The following is a 13,570-nucleotide window of genomic DNA, read 5'->3' as shown; positions in this document are numbered from 1 at the left end:
CTCCAGGAAAATCAGATTGTCAAGCTATCTGCTTTTTTTCGCAGAGAGTCCCTTAGATCCTACTACAGCATAACTGACATAGAATGGAGAACTGATGCAGCTCTCACAAGACATGCTAGTAAGTGAAAAAGTATACAGTATATACAATATATACAGTAGCCTTTTGTCTAAGCCAAACTTCATCAGCACTCAGTTGTGTGAATCTCTATCACAGCTGGCTGATGTGATAACACAGTGGTTCTCAAACTTTTTGGACCAAGTACCACCCCTGATCAAATCAAAGCATCGAAGTACCACCTACAAGTCATCTTCTCACAGGAACTACAGAAAATCTCATTGACCAACAAGCGCACCGTCACACACACTCACACATATAATAAAAATAGCACTGAGCACTTACCATTTCAGTGAGAGGGGTGAGCCTGTTTAGTCGAGCAAAGCAGTAGTGAATTCATTGGTTGAGCCTTGATACAATTCACAACTTTGACAGCAGAGTCTATCAGATTTTAAATCCTCAGGCATTTTCTTGACTGTCAAGGCCTTGTGGTGGATGCAGTGCGTCCACTTCATATCTGGAGTAAACTCTTGTGCAACTACATCGCTGTGTCAGTTATCACTCTAGCACCGTCTGTACAAACTCTGACGCTTTTTTTCCAGTCGATGCCATTCTCTTGGATAAATTCATTCAGAAGCTGAAATAAGTGCTCTCCTGTAGTTTTTGTTGGTAGCGGCTTACAGAACGGAAAGTCCTCATGGGACGTACCCTCAAAGTCGTATCTAGCATAATGAGCAAATTGGCCAAATCAACGGCATCTACAGACTCATCTAATTGCAGTGAAAAGCATCTGCTCATCTTAACGAGCTCTATCAGCGTACTTTTGACACCATCCACCATATCAATAATTCACTGAGTGACTGTGTCTTTTGGAGGGGGCAGCAGGTCGAGCTGTTTAGCAGCTTTTTCTTCACACATAATACGTGTCAGCTTTTTTGCCAACGGTTAACAAAGTTCTTCACAAATAGTGTGGGGCTTACCTGCTTCAACAATCCACAAGCTTTTTTTTTCCCCCGTTTCCATTTCAGGAGTACGTCTCAGAAGTTAAAAGAAGTTTTTATTTCATGCGCATGGGAGTGAAACACATTGACGCTCAGTGTATTTTTCTCAAATTAACCTAGAACAGTCCTTAAATATTTTTCTGTTATCTATTACACTTTCCTGTGCTCACAAGATTGCCAGTGTTCCAAAATCACGCACATTCTCCTACCTCCCTATTTGTTGGAGATAACTTTTTTTTAACACAATTGGTCACTTACGTTCATAGCACGCATTCCTATTCAATGGTATAGAATTACATAGTAGCTCTTGTGTCCACTCACGTACTAGCACGTGCTGTACCGTAGTATGTAGGCTGCGTATTTGACACATAAACACATTTGATTAAAATAGAAAATATGAAAACCCATCCCAATTTTTCAGTGCACACAACAAATTTCTAGGGTCATCTGGCGTACCACCTGGAGTCGCTCCACGTACCAGCAGTGGTATGCGTACCACAGTTTGAGAACCACAGTGATCACACATACAGTATGAATTGGTGATGTTTGGAATATAGAGTTCAACCTGCTCTCCAGAAAAGCACTTGTGCTGTTTTTTCCTCTTCAGATCACCCAAGTGCTCAAAGTTTTAAAGGGGAACATTTACAATATGTAGGAACACATTGTTTTGGGGGCTTTAGAAACTCTAAGATCAAGTATATCCTATCTAATCCAATGTTTCAGCAGATTATTTAGATCACTTTAAAGCACCAGCACCTGAAGTGAAATTAAATTGTTTGACTTGGTATAATTTACAGGACCAGAATTGGAAATCCTTCATGCAAGATTTTACTACCACCTTTTGTTTCTTTTTTCACTTTGAACTCTTTTAAAATAGTCAATGCATCTTAATTTAAACAGTCCTGAATGATTATCTAACTGTAATGCACTGTACCCTTTACTATCATCTGTTGTCCTAGTCTAGACTGCCAATCAGCTCTTTTAAAGAGCGACAGGACAATACAGTACAGTATATACAAAATATTAAATATTAACACAATTTAATTGTTAAAATTATTATAATCCTGTACAACACATTGATATTCTGGAGTAAAAGTTGCAAAACAAAAATGTTTAGAGAGTTGCCATTTTCTTACAAATCAACCCCCTATTATTCCACATTGAACTGTGCACAATGAAAGAGAGAGAATAAACATCTCAATTATGAACACAGAAACATTAGGTTCACACCCTGCTGTTGGAGGATTCCTATAATATTAACAGTTTCAGATAGTATTCTGATTATTGCCCTGAGAATAATAAATTTTAATTTCAATGTCAATTCCAAGACTGAAGCACCTATAAAAACCACACAGAAAATTGTGTCTTCCAAATGTCTTTGTTCTTTGAACTTCTGTTTTCATGTGATTATAAGTATAGGATATTTGAGGGTTGAAAATACCTTATTGACACAGCATGATAGAATTGCCGTAAACATCAGTTAGAAGCCACAAATACTTTCATGAATGACAGACGTCTTTTCTGGGTATGTTTCTTATAGAAAGGTTGATGTCCTTTCTCTCAAAGCAACATATTGTATTTTCCACATACAGTAGCAATAATTCTAATTTTTCTGACATTCACTGTATTTCCTCCAAAATACATGAACATTTGTTTTCTTTTCTGTCACTCTTGCACAATGGACAAAAACATTTTCATTTGAACTTTTTTTGTTTTTGAAACTTTTGTGACCTATTGACAATATTAAGTGCGGAATATCAGAAGGTGGGCTCAGGTGTTTCTAAATATGTAAAACATTTCCTAATACTGCATTAAATGGTATTTCGGGCAGAGCAGTGACACTGTGTCTAAGGATCTGTGCCTATGGCTGGAAGGTTGCTGGCTCAAATCCCGTGGCCAGCAGAGGAATCCTACTCTGTTGGGCCCCTGAGCAAGGCCCTTAACCCCAACTGCTCCAGGGGGGCTGTATAAATGGCTGACCCTGTGCTCCGACCCCAAGCTTCTCTCTCCCCATCTGTGTGCCTGTGTGTCTGATGGAGAGCAAACTGGGGTATCTGAAAAGACAAATTCATAATGCAAGAAATTGTATATGGCCAATAAAGTGATCTTATCTTACTGTATCTTAAATCTTCAACTGTGTAGTGAAAGTAGAAAGGTCCTGACTTAGATGTAGATAAAAAGGAGAAATGGGCACTATGTACAGAATAAAAAAAAATCTCTGAAAACAGTTAAATAGTTAAACTATAAGACATGAGAAGGAATGAATATTTTAATATTATCTGAGATCAGGTCTGTGTTCGTTTAACCAAATTAGCTGGAGGGACTAAATGGTTTCTCTGACTAGCAAACCTTATGTTCGATGTTATTTTACACAATGGCCAATCATTACATTTTTAAGAGGATAAAGATTTACTTTAGTGCAGGTTGTGAAATACCAAAAACAGTGCCTTATATTTAACAAATTAAGTTTAGTTTTTATTTGTATTATTTTTATGGGAACATAGACATATATAAGCTTATATGTAATTAAACATTTCTTCTTCTTTAGTATGTACAGTATGCATGTTAAATGTAAGACAAATTCCTGCGCATTGGAATTTCCATTACATATTGACCAAAAGCAACATGACTGTTGTTATGATTATTGTGCATTTCTTGAATTGCACCAACATTTATGGACTATGGACATCAGGAAAAGCACGCTTGATGGAATTTGGAAATTAAATCACCATCATTCAGAATGAATGCAAAATCTTCCTTGCCATGTCAAATGTCACTCCATTCATGCAAGAACATTGCTTGTATTAAATCTGAACTTTGACCCACCAGTCAAACACAGACCACAGATTTCATTGCAGATTTTCAATGGGTTGAAAATGAAAGTCCTTGGAAATGAAAAACGACCATTGAGCAGTTAGTAAGCAGCTTTAATTGGGTGGGTATGAGCTGTGCTTTAATCCAGTGTGTGTACAGTATGTGTGCTTTTGGAATTGCTCATTTTTCTTTAACAGCCAGGTGGCTATTGAAAAGATGGTAGTGTAAACACATAGTTTTCCAGGTTCTGTTCTCACTTCATCAACCAAAAAAGCACCTTTTCAAAGGTGAAGAAACTCTCTGCATAAAGACATGCGATTTGTAAGGTCATAATTGAAATAATGCAGAGAGGACAGCAAGAATACCTGTTTACAGGCTGGGACAAGAAGTAGAGGATTGCAGGTTACCATCCTTGGGAGCTGTAGCTCCAATGTATGTTTCTAGGCCTCTCAGGCCTCTGTAGACATTCAAAACTTGCCTTTACTCTCAGGACAGCTGAGAATGTATTTCAAATACCATCTTCTGTCAGATGTTTTGGGTGTTGTAAAGTTGCTTCCTTTGCTAAATGCTGCTACTGTATGTAGTATGTATGTGTAAGAGTAGTGTAAGGAAAGAAAAATGTAATGATCTATTTCTTCTATTATTATTTTACCTATACCTTCCCGTATACTGTACATCTACAGGTAGTTAAATAACTTGTTTTGCTACTATGCCCTTACATTAGCACTGGAAGAACAAGGACCACACATGCTTTGCTCAGAAATTTTCACCATCAGATTGATCTGCCATTTTTCTTACTGTGAACCTGACTACTCCTACAGCAGAGTCTGTGTGGGCTGGAGGGGTGATGTGACTCTCAGAGACAACACCACATGTTCACAGACACCTGGCAGGACATGGGGGTCACCATTATGTGACAAACTGAGGACACCATGATTGACTCAAGAAGGCCACTCATCCCTGAACCCTGATGCTCAGGGAGTCCCAAACACAGTCTGCTAAAGATTTACAGTAGCACAGACTTGAACCAGCAAGTTCTGAAATACTGCATAAGGCCCAGCCTACACCCCAAACAAGAGTCTTACTGATGGCACCACTCAAGAGTCCCTGCGGTCCTGCATTTTCTTTGCAGAGACTTAGGGTGATAATATATAGTGCAGATGTCCTTGTTCTTGTGAGATGTACTGTAGACGTTTCATAGTGCATCTGGAGTTGTCTATGATTTTCCTTGATTGAGGAAGTAAAATTTAATTCCATCCTTTTTACAGACCTTCCACATAGGTCTTCTTAAACCCTCCCCAGCATAAATTACCCCATCTCCCTCTAGACAATAGACTGTACAATTGAAGCACACTTCTGATATAAAGTAGATGGAGTGGTACCATGGAATGAGAACATTAACAGATGCATAGAGCATTTTATGTGATAGGCTTTTTTAAAATTTTGCAATACTTATTTGTCTTCACCCATGAGATTGTTGTTTATTGTTATTCTTATTTTAATACAATTGTATTTTATAGGTAAAAATCGATCATCTGGAAAAATCTTTAATTAAAAAGGTTACACATCTCACAATTTCTTCACATAAAAAAGTCTCCCAACTATGTGAAAGAGTATTGCTGACTGTACATCCCCTGCACAAATATTACACTTCAAGCAGCTATGCATTACATTGATTCAGTTGGTGAAACTACAAATCTCCTTTGCCATACACACTTTATTAAAGTTGTTTTAGCATTGCATTATATTCTGCAGATGGGAAAAGCTCTATGTTTGTGTCGCAATGAGTCCTTAAGTGTTATAAACTGAGCAAACTGTGTTCCAGTTTCATTACAAATAATAATATAAACAAATAAAAAAGTGTTTTGATGGGTGTTTGTCTTGAACCTACAAAACGTCTGTCTGCTATCCTCTGTTATTAAATTGACAGCTTTTTTAAGTTAATTTATCTGTGTGATTTTTTAAAATTGAATAATGTGTATTAAATTATATGGAAAGAGATGTAGTTAATATAGTAAGAGATAAAAAATATATACATTTATATAAAGATATAGTATTTATGAATTAGCTGTGACTCAATTTAAAATGTGGCCTTTTGTCTTTATTGGTATTGAGATGTTGTATATTATCTGTATCATACAACCTGTACTTATTTACCTTAACAAGGTAGTATACTTACACAGCCTAGTATCACTATATAAATAAATTGTGAAAACAGACCTTTTCTGCTTCTGATGTGATTTTGCTATAAATAAAAGTAAGACTTCCCTTCACAGTGGTCCACCTGAGAAACACGGAAAGCTGCACCTGGGGAGATGAAGAACCAACACTGTGCTGCCTCATGCTTCCACAGACTGCTAAGGAAATGTGTTTGTGCTGCGGAATAGCACTGCTTCTGTCACCAGGCAACAAATCTCTTTCCAAGGGCCTGGTTTAGTCCAAGGAAGCCTAGTGAAGATGAGCTTGTTGACACCAGAAAAAGGCTCCACAGCCAAAATTTTGTGTCCTTTTTCTTTTCCTTTCAGCATGGAATAAACCTTTAACTGTTCCTTTGCAGCCTATGCATGCTGACCCAGCTGCAGTACCTACTGTACGTGGCATAAACAGTATACATACTTGTATCTGAGAATACATTTGATGAAATTATATGAAACAGATTGAACCTACAAGGTAGACCATAACACATAACACATAAGTCATAGTCAATGTGTATTTTAACTCAGAGTTTATTAATTCTGATCTTGTAATCCCTGAGTGAACAATCAGCCTTTTGTATCACTGCTGACCATCTCACAGATATATTCTATTATGTTTGTTGTTTATAATGCACGTTTGGTTTTTTATTATGTTTAATTGATTCCTAAAAGTCATCAAGTACTCTCACAAATTACCGTCACCATTTCAGATTGTTATCGTCAATTAAAATCCCACAACACATCACCTACACCTACCTACAGTTACAGTACATGCAGAGAGTATTAACATAAATTACAAATACAAAGGGGGAAAGGCTGAGCTTGAAGAAATTACCTATGAAAAAAAACATTTTTGTATTCTAGACAATGTGGGAAAAGGCAAAGAGAATCTTTATGTTCACAGTTTTGTGAAGGTGTCTTTTTCATAAAATTCATAACATTCAGAACATTGTCTGTACACATCTCTCCCGATTTGATGCAAAAAACACTTTGTCTTTTCAGTGATGCAATGCTTGCCGGTGACTTCAAAGACATTTTTGATAAGTCTTCAGAACTGAGATGCCTGGATCTTAACCACAACTAAAATTCATGCATGTACAGTATCGTTGGTTTTAGCTTTCTTAGATTGGCTCACTGGGTTTTTCAGAATAATACTCAAAACACTGCTGCTCACTTTTAAGGATATGAATGGCTTGGTTCCCAGCTATAGCAGTGAACTCTTAACTCGCTATATGTCACAATGTTGCTTAGCTGTTCAGCCATCTTTCAGTTCTCAATATGAAGTTACCGTATTGGGAGACTACTGGGAGGCTGGAGCACATTCTGTTGCTCCAAGAGTGCAGAATGGTCTCCCAGCTCAGTTTCTGATCTTACATGCCAGACAACACTTTCAAATTCGGTCTTTAAACACCAGCTATCGTTTATACGGCAGCTTTTAAATCTGTTTAGTTAAGTGTTAATTTGTGTCTACTTTGTTTGATTGTTTTATTGTAAAGTGCCTTGAGATACAGTGCAGTCCATAAAGTGCAGAATGTCAGCTTTAATTCTAGGGTATTTATGTCTATATTGGGTGAACCATATAGGAATCACAACCTTTTTTATATATAGTCCCCCCATTTCATGGGACCAAAAGCAATTGGACACATTAACATAAACTTAAATCAAATTTGGCATGTTTGCAAATCCTTTGCAATTGATGACTGCCTGAAGCCTGCAACCCATAGACATCACCAGATGTTGGGTATCAGCCATTTTCAATTCCTGCTTGTTTCGGGGGCTTTTTGCTTTCAGTCTGCAGTAAGTGAAATGCATGCTCAGTGGGATTCAGGTCGGGTGGTTGACTTGGCCAGTCAAAAACATCCCACTTTGTGGCCCTGAAAAACTCCACAGTTGCTTTAGCAGTATGTTTGGGGTTATTGTCCTGCTGCAAGGTGAAGTGCCGTCCAATACGTTTTGAAGCATTTGGTTGGATCTGAGCAGATAAGATGCTTCTGTACACTTCAGAATTCATCCTGCTGCTGCCGCCTGGAGTCACATCATCAATAAAGACAAGTGAGTCAGTTCCACTGGCAGCCTTACATGCCCAAGCCGTGACACTACCTCCACCATGTTTCACAGATGAGGTGGTATGCTTTGGATCATGAGCGGTTCCATTTTTTCTCTCCACACTTTCCTCTTTCCATCACTCTGGTACAGGTTCATCTTCGTCTCATCTGTCCATAAGACTTTGCATCTTGTGGTGAACTCTCTGAGATTATGCTGGTGTATTCTTCTCTTTACGGTAGTCTTTGACACATTGATGCCTAAATCCTGGAGAGTGTTCTTCTGATCAGTTCAACAGTCGAAAAGGGTTTTTCTTCACGATTGAAAGCATTCTTCGGTCATCCACTACTGTGGTCTCTCGTGGTCTACCAGGTCATTTGCTATTGCCAAGATCACCAGTGCGTTCTTGCTTCTTAACAATGTACCAAACAGTTGATTTTGACACACCTAATGCTCTGGCTATGTCTTTGATTGATTTATTCTGATTTTTCAGTCTCATGATAGCCCACTTTACTGGCATTGACACTTCTTTGGTCATCATGTTAAGAGACAACAGCAACAGACTCCAGATGAAAATATCACATCTAGAATCAACTCTAGACCTTCTGTTAGCTCTCTTGTGCATGAACTATTGACGCAACAACACACAGCTGGCCAAGAAACAACTGAGCAGCCAATTGTCCAATTACTTTTGGTCCCCTAAAATGGGAGGACTATCTATAAAAAGGGCTGTGATTCCTATATGGTTCATCCAATATAGACGTAAATACAGTACCCTCAAATTAAAGCTAACATTCTGCACTTTAACCTTATAGTCATTGTTTCATTTCAAAACTAATGTGCTGGACTACAGAACCAAAACAACAAAAATTGTGACATTGTCAAAATACTTACAGACTGCACTGTATATATTGAAAGTGCAATATAAAATAAATATTATTTTTGTTGTACAATGTACTTGCAAAAACTCTTTTGAAATATTAATTTATGTTTTGATCATCACAAAAATATATATAAATATACTAAAAATATAGTATTCTGGAATCCATTGAAACAAGAGCAACCAGATGTATTCCTGGAAATAACAGAAACAGAACAGAAATTCCTGGATTACACTAACAGAATAAAAGAGTTACTGTATATAGTTTTAAACATTAACAGAGAGGACTGCAAGGGTACCTGATTCAAGTATTTACAGTATGCAGAAGAAGATCATGCATATGTATGTATTTTCTGTTGGCAGACAGACATGGGAAATGAATAGAAACTTGATGCACCTGCAGGTGAGTTCACTATGTAACAGGTCTCTCACCAGTAGAAATTTTCCCAGTGGCCTAGTTAAAAAAAAGGACAAGCATAATGCAAACAGATGACAATTATAGCCACACACAGCTGTTTGCTGAGCATAGCCTCAGGGGGAAACAGAGTTTCCCAGTTTCTGGTGTGGTGTGATTGCAGCTGACGAAACTTCCAATGGTACAGCATAGCTTTGAAAAGTCCTCTTTAAATTTCTGAGAATTCTATTCACTATCCAAAAACCCATCTTTGGTAACGGCATTATCCGTATAGGGTTAACGGGGAGTTGGAACCTAAACCAGCAGACACAGGGCACAGGGCGGGACTACACACTAGATGGGATGCCAGTCCACTGCAGGGCACACAAACAAACACACACCTATACACAGACACGTGGCGGCAATTGAGAGGTGACAGGTGAACTGGACTGCGTGTTTTTGGAGTGTGAGAGGAAATCAGTGTACCTTACAGACACAGGGAGATCAAAACTCAGAAGAAGCCCCAGGCCAGAGTCGAACCCAGAGTCCAAGATCTCTGTAGCCCCAACGCTTACTTCCATATCACTGTGCACAGATCAACATCAACTTACACAGTCAACAAAATGAAGCCAACAGTATATAGAAGTGATTATGACTTTTAACTTATCCACATCCCAGCTGGAATGCTGGAATTCGACTTGAGAAATATACTTTGTTTAAATTGCTCCTCCTTGAACAAAGCTAAATTTTAATAACCTAATAGATTTTAAAATAATAATTTTCGAATTATAAATTGCTGCATTTGGAGGCGTCAGAAAATTCAGTACTGGGAGCACGATCTTATTTAGGACATACAATGCCCTTGGTGAAAAAATACAGTTATGAGGAGCAGAATAATTCACCATATCGTGGCATAATAATAACAAAATATTATTTTCCAGCGAGGCAGAAATTTTATGAATGCCTGAAGAGGGAAGATACTCCAACCTCCAACAGTACATTACTGTTATGTAATAAGTCTATTTTTGGAAACGCAGGAAGGATTGCGTACACGTGATTACCCTTGAACTACAGTACATGAAAAGGCTGTCACGAGGTAATTACTTTAAACTGATATCCATAATACAGTAAATTCTTAAATGCATTTAAACCGTAAACCTGATTTTGTAAAAACACATGAATCATTAACATTAGCAGCTGAAGCAGGTCATTACGCAGCGCAGGAGCTTCGGGGAAGCCCCATGTATAGATGGTAGCGCCCGGGAAGAGAAGCTGAAAGCTGCAAACACGGTTCTCTCCTTTCTCGTTTCTATTTTTAGAAAAAGACATTTTTCGCCTAAGGGGGATTAGAATCTATTTTTGAAAAGACCTTGCTCGAAACCAAACCATTTAAGAAGCGAAGTAGGGGTGGTACTATTTAATTAACAAAGGGGAGAGACGAGCTAAATACTCGCCACCGCACTCCAAGGCAGTCAGGTAAAACAATCACAGTCCTAATTCATGGCGAATTCAGATTTAGTTAAACCAATGAAATTAAAATACAATGAACATATAAATGAAACATTCGATGCATACATTTCCCCGGGTAGTTTACAGTTGTTCTTTTCCTTTATTTGTGGTAAAACCTATGAATTAACATTCATGACGTGCACGTACAGTACATGATTAGCACGTGTAACGAGATGATACAATAATTAGAAAGGGTTAGACATTTCTGTAGAGCTGTAGTATGTTCGATTAAAAAAATGGAAGAGGAGTCCAAATACATTTTCCCTTTACTAAATATTAGGTCCCACTCATTCTGCGCAATGCGGTAGACTCCCACGTACAGCCTCAAGTGCCTTTAAATGTAATTACAGTCATGTGATGTGGCCGGCTTTGGACTGAAAGGAATCTCACACACAATTAAAAGAATAAAATTGCTTTCTAAGAGCCAAATACAGCCAAAGACGGAATGATTCATTTTATTTTTAATTTAGCAAAGGGGCTGATATTTGCAGGATACCCTACATGTACTGTAATATTGTGGTTCATTGTTTACCTACAGTATAATTTAGCCCTTTATAAAGTTAACAGCAATATTAGTAACAAGGGAGTACTGCAGTGTATTCAACATGAAGACTGCAATTTTCCATGTTATTCTCGTTTATTTTTGTTATCCTGTCCATTTAGGAATATAACAATAATTCCTACATCAGCGGAATTCAAAGCTTCATCATCCCTGTCCTGTTTTCTTTAATGGATTGTAGCCTGTCATAAATAACTTTACATTGGTAGATTAGCATTATTGAAATATTTTCCTATCAGGCTTGGGTGTCCTGTAATCTGCAAATTGCATCTGATGGTTTATCGAGGTGATAAAGCCTGACGTATTTCTTTCTGGCGGCAGAAATCAGTCCTTCTTTTTTTGTGACTTACAGTAGTCTTGTCTGATCACCTCTGCTTCTCTGTGTTTTTTTCCCTCTTGTTTCTTGTTGAACTTCTGGCCTTAACCAGCTGCCTTACCGTAGGTTTACTCCCTCAGATAGACAGGTCCTCTTCCTGTTTTCACAGTTTCAAGACAGTGTTCTCCTCTGTCTGGACACATCCTCTTAGAGCTCCTGTCTCCCATCGAGGCTTCAATTTCTTACCATCTTTACGCAGATGATGCAAAGACCCATCTCGTTTTCTGGCTCCTTCCACGTCACCTTAACATCTCTCAGCTATCTCAGAGTGGATGAATTTGCATCTTAAGCCTGACCTCACTGAATCATATTCCCTCTTCTTTTTAAGCAGTTTCATCTTCTCTATCTTTCACATCTCTTTTTTTCTTTCTGGATTTTTTCAGGTTGTTCTTCCACAATGTCCTTGGATATTTCTTTTAGTCATTAAATGAATGTCTTTCTTGCTGTCTATTTGTTGTCTCTTTCTTAACAATGTCTAAATGTTTCCTCCTGAATGGTTTTATACTTTTCTACATACAGTATTTCTTACTACTACTTACTATTGCCTCTACTCTTTAGGATTGTGGCTTCCTGCCTCAGCACTGCTCCCTCCTCAGCTCAGCCAGTCTCTCTCTCTCTCAGCCTTACTACACCAAGTACACCACTCTGTACTGGACGTCCAGCTCTTCCTGATCATTTTCTGCTCATCTTCCCCATCTGTCTGTCCATCTTTTTGCTCACCCCTCTCTCTGTCTCTCTGTACTGTATGTCCATCTATACCTCCCTCTCTCTCTCTGTCCATCTTTTTGCTCACCCCTCTCGCTGTCTCTCTGTACTGTATGTCCATCTATACCTCCCTCTCTCTCTGTCTGTCCATCTTTTTGTCCAGCCCCCTTCTCTGTCCATCTACACCTCTGGTCCCTCTCTCTCTGTCCATCTGTACCTCTGGTTCTCTCTCTATCTGTCTGTCTATACCTCTGGTCCCCTCTCTCTATCTGTCCATCTGAACCTCTGGTCCCCTCTCTCTCTTTCTGTACCTTTGGTCCCCTCTCTCTCTGTCCATCTGTACATCTGGTCCCCTCTCTCTCTATCTGTCCATCTGTACCTCTGGTTCTCTCTCTATCTGTCTCTCTGTACCTCTGGTCCTCTCTCTCTGTCCATCTGTACCTCTGGTCCCATCTCTCTCTCTGTCCATCTGTACCTCTGGTTCTCTCTCTATCTGTCTCTCTGTACCTCTGGTCCCATCTCTCTCTCTGTCCATCTGTACCTCTGGTCCCCTCTCTCTCTGTCCATCTGTACCTCTGGTCCCCTCTCTCTGTCTGTCTCCGGCTAGTCTGTTCCTGACAGGGGCCCCACATGGTGCCACAGAGATGGAGCAAGCATGGCTGAAGTGGTGTGACACTGGTGCCCTACACAGATACGGAATTACCTTCTGTCCTGCAGCACACTGTCCCCCTTTTCATGATTTTTGTCCCAAAGGAGGGAAACCACTGGTTGACTGGGGTAGCCTTCTGTTGCCCATTCTCCAGTACTCATTGTTTGCCTTCTCTGGTGCACTGAAAGGTCTGACTACCTTTCATTTTCTTTGCAAGACTGACCCCCCTCAGAGTACATTTCTACTGTTCTACTACAGTATAACTTGTGTTCTCCACAGAATCACACGTGCTCTGAAATAACTGATTTTGTATTCATTAATTCAAGTTTTAGACTTTAAGTACAGGAAAAATAAAATACTATAAATGAGCTGTTACATTATAGTTTATAT

Source organism: Atractosteus spatula, chromosome 8 (genome assembly GCF_055471065.1).
Source record: "Atractosteus spatula isolate fAtrSpa1 chromosome 8, fAtrSpa1.hap1, whole genome shotgun sequence".
In the NCBI taxonomy this organism is placed as follows: domain Eukaryota; kingdom Metazoa; phylum Chordata; class Actinopteri; order Semionotiformes; family Lepisosteidae; genus Atractosteus; species Atractosteus spatula.
The sequence above is the reverse complement of the archived record's forward strand: the minus strand, read 5'-3'. Positions refer to the sequence as shown.